General features: G+C 45.1%; 2 non-coding genes across 2 annotated transcripts; both read right to left on the reverse strand.

The window, feature by feature from the left end:
- Positions 1 to 5642: 5642 nt before the first annotated feature.
- On the reverse strand, positions 5643 to 5715 carry trnav-aac (transfer RNA valine (anticodon AAC)). Its single transcript has one exon. It is a non-coding gene; the product is annotated as a tRNA-Val (tRNA).
- Positions 5716 to 6586: 871 nt separating this feature from the next.
- Positions 6587 to 6659, reverse strand: trnav-cac (transfer RNA valine (anticodon CAC)). Its single transcript has one exon. It is a non-coding gene; the product is annotated as a tRNA-Val (tRNA).
- Between the last annotated feature and the right edge of the window lie 3239 nt (positions 6660 to 9898).

Consider the following 9898-nt stretch of genomic DNA (forward strand, 5'->3'; position numbering starts at 1 on the left):
ATAACATTTGCAAAAGTGGCAGATTTCTTTTAATCCGAACAGACATTCTTATTTATTTCCTTTTCTGTAGCACATACACTGCCGGCCAATCGGGCGGGCACAAACCTGTTCTGAGGCGAAAGTCTTCTGGGGTTTGTGCTTTTAAGTCCGCAATCAAGTACCCGTAGGGTTTTTTGGTGGCATCCTCAAATGCCTCCAAAAAGAACTTGGTCTGGTTAGGGTACATTTGACGAGCCAAGACGGTGACCTGTAGTTTATCTCTGGGGTTTTTAAAAAGAATTATATAATTGGCATTTAAATTAATAGTGCGGCTTTTTTTACCTTGAAAAAATAGATTTTGAACTAAATAAAGAATACTTAAATTCCTATGATGAGTGTACTTTGTGAAAGCTTTTTCCACTTCACTGTTGTCACCGGCCTGCTCCATCAGGTCATCAAGGATCACTAGGTTAGTTTGACCGGGCGGGAACAAGTCATCGTCTTACAACGAGGCGGGGAGACCTTGCACAAATTTCAGATTATTTTTTTTCGAAGCCAAATCATCGTAGAGAGGTTGCCAGCAAGAGTAACACCACACTATGTTGTCAAGAGCTTGGGACACGGTTGCGTCCACATCTTCTATGATGTTCCTTATAAGATAGCTCTTCCCCGAATTGGAGGGACCAGCTATAATACAGGAGAAAGGGTGTTGAAGTCTGTTATCAAAACCACCGCTAATATCCATAAGGCAGAGTGGTATAATCAGTCTTCAACACTCCTTTATTGTACACCACCCTGAACCGTTTGTTTAGTGATCTATTTTCCAACGTGTACTCCTTTTTATTGCGATAGATCTGATTTCCGGCTGTAATAATCTCACGAGGAGGCGCGTCTTTCTCGGTTACAAAACTTTCTACCAGGGTCGTCAGAGACTTGATGTTAATGAGCTTGTTGTTACAATGGTTCAGAGTGAAACCCTTAACTTTCATACAGGTCTTACCCGCAGCCGTTCTGTATGCGTCTTAGGACCCCCTGAAACAAACTCCACTATGTGGTCCTGAGGATCTAGTTCGCTCGTTAACTCCCCAAGGTAGTCCCCGAGGGGAGGGACCCAATCCCCTGGCCTGGTGACAAAGATTACAGAGTCAGAATCATGATAGAGTGTGCGTTCCTGCAACTGATCCATTAAGTTGTACAGTTCAAGCCGGGCGTAAGCCGTGGTAAAAACCGCTATGAAAACATTAACGTTCCCCTGTTTGGTGGGGAAATCTTTAGGGGCCCTCCACTGGACCTGTGCCACGTGGTCATTTAAGAATTGAAAGTGTGATACTGCATGTTGTTTGGAAAACATAAATTCTATAAACTGTTCAGGGGTTTTAATCAAGGTTGTGTTTAGACGGTAATTTCTTTCCCCAAACTTACCCCACAGACTGTTTAAAATCAGTTTGGACATTTGTCTCTTGGCGGGGTTTACAGTTATGTTCCTGCAACTTGGTGATGTCTGAAAAGGCAACCCTCTGTTGAGAGTTTAAGCCAGCCCTCTGATGAAGCGTTAAAGCCTCTTGCAGAGCTTGGGGTTCAGGCATGTCGGGGGTGAGTAGTTTTATTAAACTGTAAGCAAAACAGAGCTTATTGTCCCCACTGGAACTCACCACTAATTGCCTGAGCTTGGTCCTAATTATGTCGTTCTTCAAGCATTTCGACAGTCTTCTAAGCGCCCCACCCTCAGGGTTACGAACCACATTCATTACCAGAGACAGACTTTCATCAGCTAAGATGGCTGCGTTACTTTGCAATAACGCTTCGATTTTAGCCAGACATCTAAATTATCTCCACTCAGCATTACAGATAGGTTGCTAAACAAATCATCCCCTCTGAGTTCTAACTGTACAACATCTCGAGGTCTGACCCTTTCAGCAACCTGTTCAAGCATTTTCTGCAAGGCCTCGTGTATGTTGACAAATATTTCTGCATAATTGTCACAATTTAAAAGTTCTGCAAAATTAAAACACTGAATCATTTCAAAATTGTTATAGGCCGGTCTATCTATAATCACGGGATCACTGGTACTCTTGGACACATCATCATTTTGAACAAAGCCTTCACCCCCTACATTCTCACAGAGCATGTCCTCCACAGCCTTATCAGTCTCAGAACCCTCCACATTCCGAACACCCCCACTGCTGACATCTACAAAACCCCCTTTTTGAGGAGGCTCATTTAAAGCCTGTAAAAGTCCTTCAAAGATATCCAACCGGTTAATGTCAAGACCCTCCTTTATAGTGATGGCTGCTTCTGCCGCCATCCTGTGTTCTAATTGTTTCAAATCATTTATAATAGGGGCAGAATTTGGTCGGGGTAGCTCCTCCAAAGACTCCACCATTTCAAACAAATCGGGGTGAACTAGGGGGTGAACCTCTATAAGCGCTACCGGTGGGAGGTGGTTATTTAGATCATTGACCATCTGTAACAGGTCGGGGTTCACAGGTAAGTCTGTTAATTCACATTCTATCGGTGGTAATTGGGGGTTATTTAAATCATTTATCATTTGTAATAGTTCCAGGTTCATTGGGACATCAGAGGAGTTCACAACAGGGCCGGGGATGTTCTCTCGGGAAGGTCTTTTTGGGGCCCTAGCTTGTTCATAATCCTTTAGTTTGTGAGTTCTTTTACCAAGTCAGGACATTTTTTAATTTATTTTTTATTTTTCCAACAACCCACAATAGTAAGGCGTTTTGTGTCTATTAAAACATTAAATACGGTACAATTCGTTAGTAAGGGTATTAATAAGGGTGTTTTGGCTCTCTATCACCAGGTTTTGCCCCAGTAACACAAGTCTTTGATTTTGTAACAAAGTATGTAGCAACTCATGCCGACCTTCAGGAAGTAGCTCCGGGGGCTGGTGGCCTGGCTCAGCTTCAAAGGATGGTCGCTCCGGTAAATCTCGGTCGAAGGAGGCAGGGAGTGAGTGTATACTCATGGACAGAGACCAAGAAGGCCTTTGCGGTGACACCCTGGCCAAGCGCGGGGTTACTGTTTCGCGTTTCGGTAGCCAAGAAACGGGTCTGGGGGGACGATGTTGAAACTAGGCCGTCGTTGGGTGGTGTGTCAGCCCTGACTGACGGCGACCCCTGAGGTTGTTGGATGCCTGTATTTGTTCCGCCCGACAATGCGGCGGGCTGAATCTGGGGTGTTGAATTACCCCCAGAAGGCTGTGGCCTGAGTAGATGTTGGGGGGTCTCCAAGACCATCGTGGGGGATCCTCTCGGTGATCTCACCGGGAAAGATGTTTGATCCCACTTAGACGGGGTAATTGTCCTCAATAGCTCATTCACAGAATGACTATCCCAAGAGTCTTGGGAAGAATAAAAATATACATTACATTTACATCTTTAAACGGCGACAGAAATCAAACTTAAAACAACATGTCCAGGACATTCAAAACCTTTAGCTTTTTTAGACCTTTGAAAATAGCCTTAGACATTCACTACAACGCCTTATTATTTACAGACAATATATTTATTAGGACTTGATAATAAATTTAAAACAGAGAAGCCGCTGTAAATAAACTGTTTCTTAAATGTTTCTTTAAAAACTGTAATATTGTTAATAAAACACACACACACACAACAACATTTCATTTTTAAACGAACCTTCCAAGTGTAAACGCTTCCTGATCCCGGGACTTCCTGTTTCACAAACGTTTTCACGATCTGTTTAAATATTAAATACAATGAACACCTTCAAGCCTTTTCCTACAACCACTTTAAAACAGAAGTATAATAGCGGGAGATAAGCCAAACAACTTACTAAACCCTTTCGGACGGCTTTACTTCCTAACCAGACGGTACGGCAATCGGTCATTTCTAAACACGTTCCCCAGAAACAAGCCTAGACCTGTCCGGACTTCTAAAGATCTTTCCCAGAACCCCCCGCCCTACAGGAAACGGTCACCCATCGCTTAAATATTAGCCCTCAACGGGCAAACAAAGCCCTTTTAAAAACATTAAAGTTTGAAAGATCTTACTTACCTCCACAGAATAATCGTTTCTTATGTTTTTCGGCTGGTTTAGCTTTTTGCACCGCTGTGAAGGTAAGAGACATGTTTAACCTTTAACCACACCGCTTTATAAAAAGCTTTAACCTCTTACAGGCTGCAGATATTTACTCACAGCTATCAGATACCGGGGCTGACGGCCTTTCAGATTCTTGAAAGGTTACGGTTCTCGAAGGTAAAACGAAACAAGCCCTCGATGTGGAAGGCCTTTCGTTGTCTCAAACCACGTTTCTTAATACTGTTAGACAGGATAATTTTTTAAAATTAACAAAACTGGACTCAAACATCTTACAGAAACGTTATACAAACAAACAGGGGTTTAGTTCTTACCCGGTCGGCAGACAGCCTGTCTAGGGACAACCACTTCTCTTGGTCGATCCTTGGAGACATTAATCACAGGCCTTTCGATAGTTTCTGTGTAATTAAAGAGACCGGCATTAATATATATTAAAACGTTTTCATAACTCTAATGAGCCGCTTCAAACCACACACACCCATGCATAAGAACCCATGAGCGCAAACACAAAAATCTTACCGTCGTTGTTCCAGATGATCTCCTCAGCGTTGGGAATTAACTCCTGTTGACTGGCTGAAAAATTATTTTACAGAACTTAAAACAGATGTTATAGCCTTATTTACAATACATGCACACAACACGCTCTGAGTCAATGAAAAGAATCTGAAGACTTGCCTAAAAACTCGTTTAAATCGAATCGCTGATGTTGTTTCCGGACATTGTTGATCTTTAGTCTTAAATCGAAAGGTCAGTATGAGTCTGTCGAGCTGAAGACCAGACCTTCATACTTATACTGATGGCCACATGCCGGATCTGTTTGTAAGGCATTGTTCTGGTCTGGCCTTTGTGCCGCCCTGTTACCAATTAACATATCAAAACCAACCAATAAAATGACACTGCATCAAATTTCAAATAGAAACCAAGATGGAGACGATCTCTCTCCTCTCTACTCTAAACTTTTATTAGAACCTTTTGGTCTCTCAAAAAAACATTTTTAAACATCAAGACCTATAGTCAACAACCACTAAGAATATTTCAGGCCTTTATAAGCACTAAAAAACAACCTGAGCCTAGAAAATAACTATAAAGATCAAAAATAACTAGCGCTTTTACAGTGATTTTTTTTTTTTTTTATAGCGATGCTATGTTTGGTATTAAACAAGTCACAAACTACTCAGAACAGCGTTTATCCCCGCAAAAGATATATTTGGGTTTATTTTACAAAGCTTATAAATTATATAGGTTAAAAGTATTCTGAATGTTTTGATATCACACGCCATACCAACTGTTGTCTTCTACACCTTACGGTAGCAACAAATCTAACTACTGCTTTACTTTAACAATAATAATGACGGCGACCACGATGACAACAAGAACAACAACAACAAGAACAACAACAACAACATCATCATCATCATCATCATCAGATTTTAATTAAAAGTGGCTACACCAGCGTTTACAATTTCAACCTGTCGACGGACGGACGCTCTGAGTGCATCGATTGCGGGCACTCCAATGAAGAAAAGACACCCACCGCCTCCGGGGAACCACGAGGGCAAGAATGACGAAAAGGGCCAGCCCAAAGTAGGCTGTTTCCGCCCGGTTTCGAACCGGGGACCTTTCGCGCGTTAGGCGAACGTGATAACCGCTACACTACGGAAACTGACACCGCTGCCTCTTGCTTCAAATGGTTACCGTTAAAGCCTGCTGGTAAAACGGGCTCAGGTGTTTCAGGTCGGCTAGGCTGTGAGATGGCGTCTGAAGTGCGGCGAAAGGATGCCATTTTCACTGACCTGTTTGGCATTGCTAAAGGGCACATCAGGACACTTCGGAAACTCTTTTAAAGGCAGGACGCCCTGCGCTCTGACAGTGCCTGCACTTAACCCAACAAGGTGATGCTGAATGGCTTGTTCAAACGTCTGGTGGTCTTCCTTCACCACCAGACTATCAGAGCTATTGTGCCTTCTACACCTTACGGTAGCAACAAATCTAACTACTGCTTTACTTTAACATTAATAATGACGGCGACTACGACGACAACAAGAATAACAACAACAACATCATCATCATCAGATTTTAATTAAAAGTGGCTACACCAGCGTTTACAATTTCAACCTGTCGATGGACGAACGCTCTGAGTGCACCGATTTCGGGACACTTCGGAAACTCTTTCAAAGGCAGGACGACCTGCGCTCTGACAGTGCCTGCGTTTAGCCCTACAAGGTGATGCTGAATGGCTTGTTCAAACGGCTGGTGGTCTTCCGTCACCACCAGACTATCAGAGCTATACTGCGCCTTCAACTACATAAGAGTAACAGCAATGTCGCCGATCCTGCTACGGTCGTATTGTAACGCAACAACATGTATCGATTTTAAAAGTGTCAGTTCCAGTGCCTCGCAAAGCTACCCTTCTGCGATCGTTTGTTCTCAAGGTCAGGATTTCTTGCCACTCCGAGGAAGAGAAAACGACGGCCGGCCTTGGGGCAGAGAGATGGCGACGGGTAACACGGCACTGGCACGCATGCACCGCGGGTTGTTTCCGCCCGGTTTCGAACCAGGGACCTTTCGCGTGTGAGGCGAACGTGATAGCCACTACACTACGGAAACCGACCCGTCCTGCTGTTTCAAATGGCTCCCATCGAAGCCGGCTGGTAAAACGCGCACAGGGGTTTCCCGTGGGCCAGCCTGTGAGATAAAGGTTTCTATTTTCACTGACCTATTTTGCATTGCTCAAGGGCACATCAGGACACTTTGGAAACTCTTTCAAAGGAAGAACGCCCTGAGCTATGACAAGACTTACACTTACCCCAACAAGGTGATGTTCAATGGCTTGTTCAAACAGCTGCTGCTCGTCTTGTGCCACCATCAGACAATCACAAAGCTATTGTGCCTTCTACACCTTACGGTAGCAACAAATCTAACTACTGCTTTACTTTAACAATAATAATGACGGCGACCACGACGACAACAAGAAAAACAAGAACAACAACAACAACAAGAACAAGAACAACAACATCATCATCATCATCATCATATTTCAATTAAAAGTGGCTACACCAGCGTTTACAATTTCAACCTGTCGACGGACGGACGCTCTGAGTGCACCGATTTCGGGACACTTAGGAAACTCTATCAAAGGCAGGTCGCCCTGCGCTCTGACAGTGCCTGCACTTAGCCCAACAAGGTGATGCTGAATGGCTTGTTCAAACGGCTGGAGGTCCTCCGTCACCACCAGACTATCAGAGCTATACTGCGCCTTCGACTACATAAGAGTAACAGCAATGTCGCTGATCCTGCTACGGTCGTATTGTAACAGCTACAACATGTATCGATTTTAAAAGTGTGAGTTCCAGCGCCTCGCAAAGCTACCCTTCTGCGATCGTTTGTTCTCAAGGTCAGGATTTCTTGCCACTCCGAGGAAGAGAAAACGACGGCCGGCCTTGGGGCAGAGAGATGGCGACGGGTAACATGGCACTGGCACGCGTGCACCGCGGGTTGTTTCCGCCCGGTTTCGAACCGGGGACCTTTCGCGTGTGAGGCAAACGTGATAGCCACTACACTACGGAAAACGACCCGTCCTAGCGTTTCGAATGCCTCCCATCGAAGCAGGCTGATAAAACGCGCACAGGCGTTTCCCGTGGGCCAGCCTGTGAGATAAAGGTTTCTATTTTCACTGACCTATTTTGCATTGCTAAAGGGCACATCAGGACACTTCGGAAACTCTTTCAAAGGCAGGACGCCCTGCGCTCTGACAGTGCCTGCACTTAACCCAACAAGGTGATGCTGAATGGCTTGTTCAAACGGCTGGTGGTCTTCCGTCTCCACCAGACTATGAGAGCTATACTGCGCCTTCAACTACATAAGAGTAGATAGTAGGGTTTTTTGGGCGCGGCCTATTTTGTTATGACGTATGCCCTAAGCTTATTAATATTCCTACGTCATAATTGGGGGGCGTGATTTTAGGTAGAGTTATTTCCTTAATTATTCCTACGTCATATCCGTCAGAAAGTGTGCACCCATAAAACCCTGAACAACAAGGCCACCCATAAATACCCCCACCCCTCTGAAGGCAACGCCCCGAAACTCTCCTCTCTATTTAAGAACCCGCGCTTCTTTTAGGCAATACCTCTTTAATTCTCAGCTTCTGAAACATCCCGCTTCTTCAACATGTCCAGCGACATCAACATGAAACCCCGCAAGAAACAATCCCGGGCAAGGGTTCCTGTACTCACCAATTTGAAGATTGAACGCTCCTGGGTGTTGTTCTGGGGGGCTCGACGGGGTTACCGCTTTAAAAGGGATCCCAGCTATGTTGGAGTGGAGCTTCTTGCTTTGGGAGAGAAGGAGGGTACGTTGGAACCTTTTGAGACGGTAATTGAATACTCTTATGAGGACTGGTTGAAGGTGATGGCCTGGAGAGATCTGGGGCTTGTGGATAAGACTCTAGAAGGCTTGCAAGAGGGTCCAAGAGAATGCGAAATGGAGTCTCCGACTCAGGGTTTTGAAAGGTGTGAATGGGAAAGCTTGCAGAACTACGACAGACGACGTGTGGGGTTTTGGAGGGGGGTCTGACGGCTCAGGGGCTACTCTCTTCTAAGAGGGCGGTGTGTCGTGACGTAGTGAAGAGATAGGATAAAAGGTGCAACAATTCATTCATGGTTTAAAATTAAAGAGAATGTCTTACCCGAAAGCTGCGGACGTCGACAGGCTCTACAGGCCTCTTCAAACCCGGGATCACCCCTGGTTCTATTCCCCAGATTTTGTATACACTCTGGAACCCTTTGACTGTGGTTACTCTCAAAGACCTCAGACCCCGGTCCCTCAGGACGAAACAACATGCGGTGCGATGGATGTCCAAATGAGTCTCGGGGATCCCCAGCCTCTGGAGCTCATGGAGGGCCTCGATTTTGCCGAACTGTCTACCGTCTGTGCGTCTCAGGAGGGGGTCAGTCCAATGGATGGAGAAACACCCCACAAACCACCAGGCGACCCAATGAGCATCGGACTGTCCCGGGGGCGTGATGAAGACGCAGGATTTTTGCCCGGGGTATGTGACCAAGTAAGCAGAGTGGTTAAAAGCACCCTGGTGTATATTCTGAGTGCTCTCATCGACCGAGCTCTGAAAGAAGTCTGTCGGGGGTGTGAAGTGAATCACCCCAGTCAGTTGAGACACAGTTGTTTGTTTGAACCAGACCGTTACTATTTCCTGTTCTATTTCAACGTGTTTTACAGAAGACTGAACAAACCGTGGCTGAAACCGGCACTAATCAAGGCGCTCTCTTACTCCCACATACATGTCACTGTGGGACAAGTCCAGAAAATCATAGATGAGATTTTGCTGGAGCTGAAAAAGGAGCCGTTTATAATAGAGAAACTTGGGCAGCTGCTCAATGACCTGGATGAGCCGAGTAGAAAAACCGCTGGCAAGCTAAAAGCTTATTTCTTCCGTAAAGAAGTTAAAGCTGGGGGCAGCGACGAAGAATTCGACATCTACGCCACTGATTCAGACTCTGACCTGAACTAAGGGACTTTGAACATGGGGAATGTTCTGGACTGCTTCTGCAACTGGTTCTGTCATCAACACTCAGCAGCTAACCTGAGAGCGCTATTACACCATGTGCTTGACAGAAAAGTAGCCAACGCGAGCCTTTTCTCTACAGATTTAACCATCGATGAGGATCAACTTTCAAACCTGGAAAAGTGAATGGCTGCTGTAACAAAGACCGGGGGGTACGAACACTGGGATGAAGGGCTCAAGGGGGCCAAGAATGATATTAGGCCATTTCATCAACATCTGTATGACCTTTTACTGAGCATGTTTAATACACCTCTGTTTACTTTTAAAA

This window comes from Amia ocellicauda, chromosome 11 (genome assembly GCF_036373705.1).
Source record: "Amia ocellicauda isolate fAmiCal2 chromosome 11, fAmiCal2.hap1, whole genome shotgun sequence".
Classification (NCBI taxonomy): Eukaryota; Metazoa; Chordata; class Actinopteri; order Amiiformes; family Amiidae; genus Amia; species Amia ocellicauda.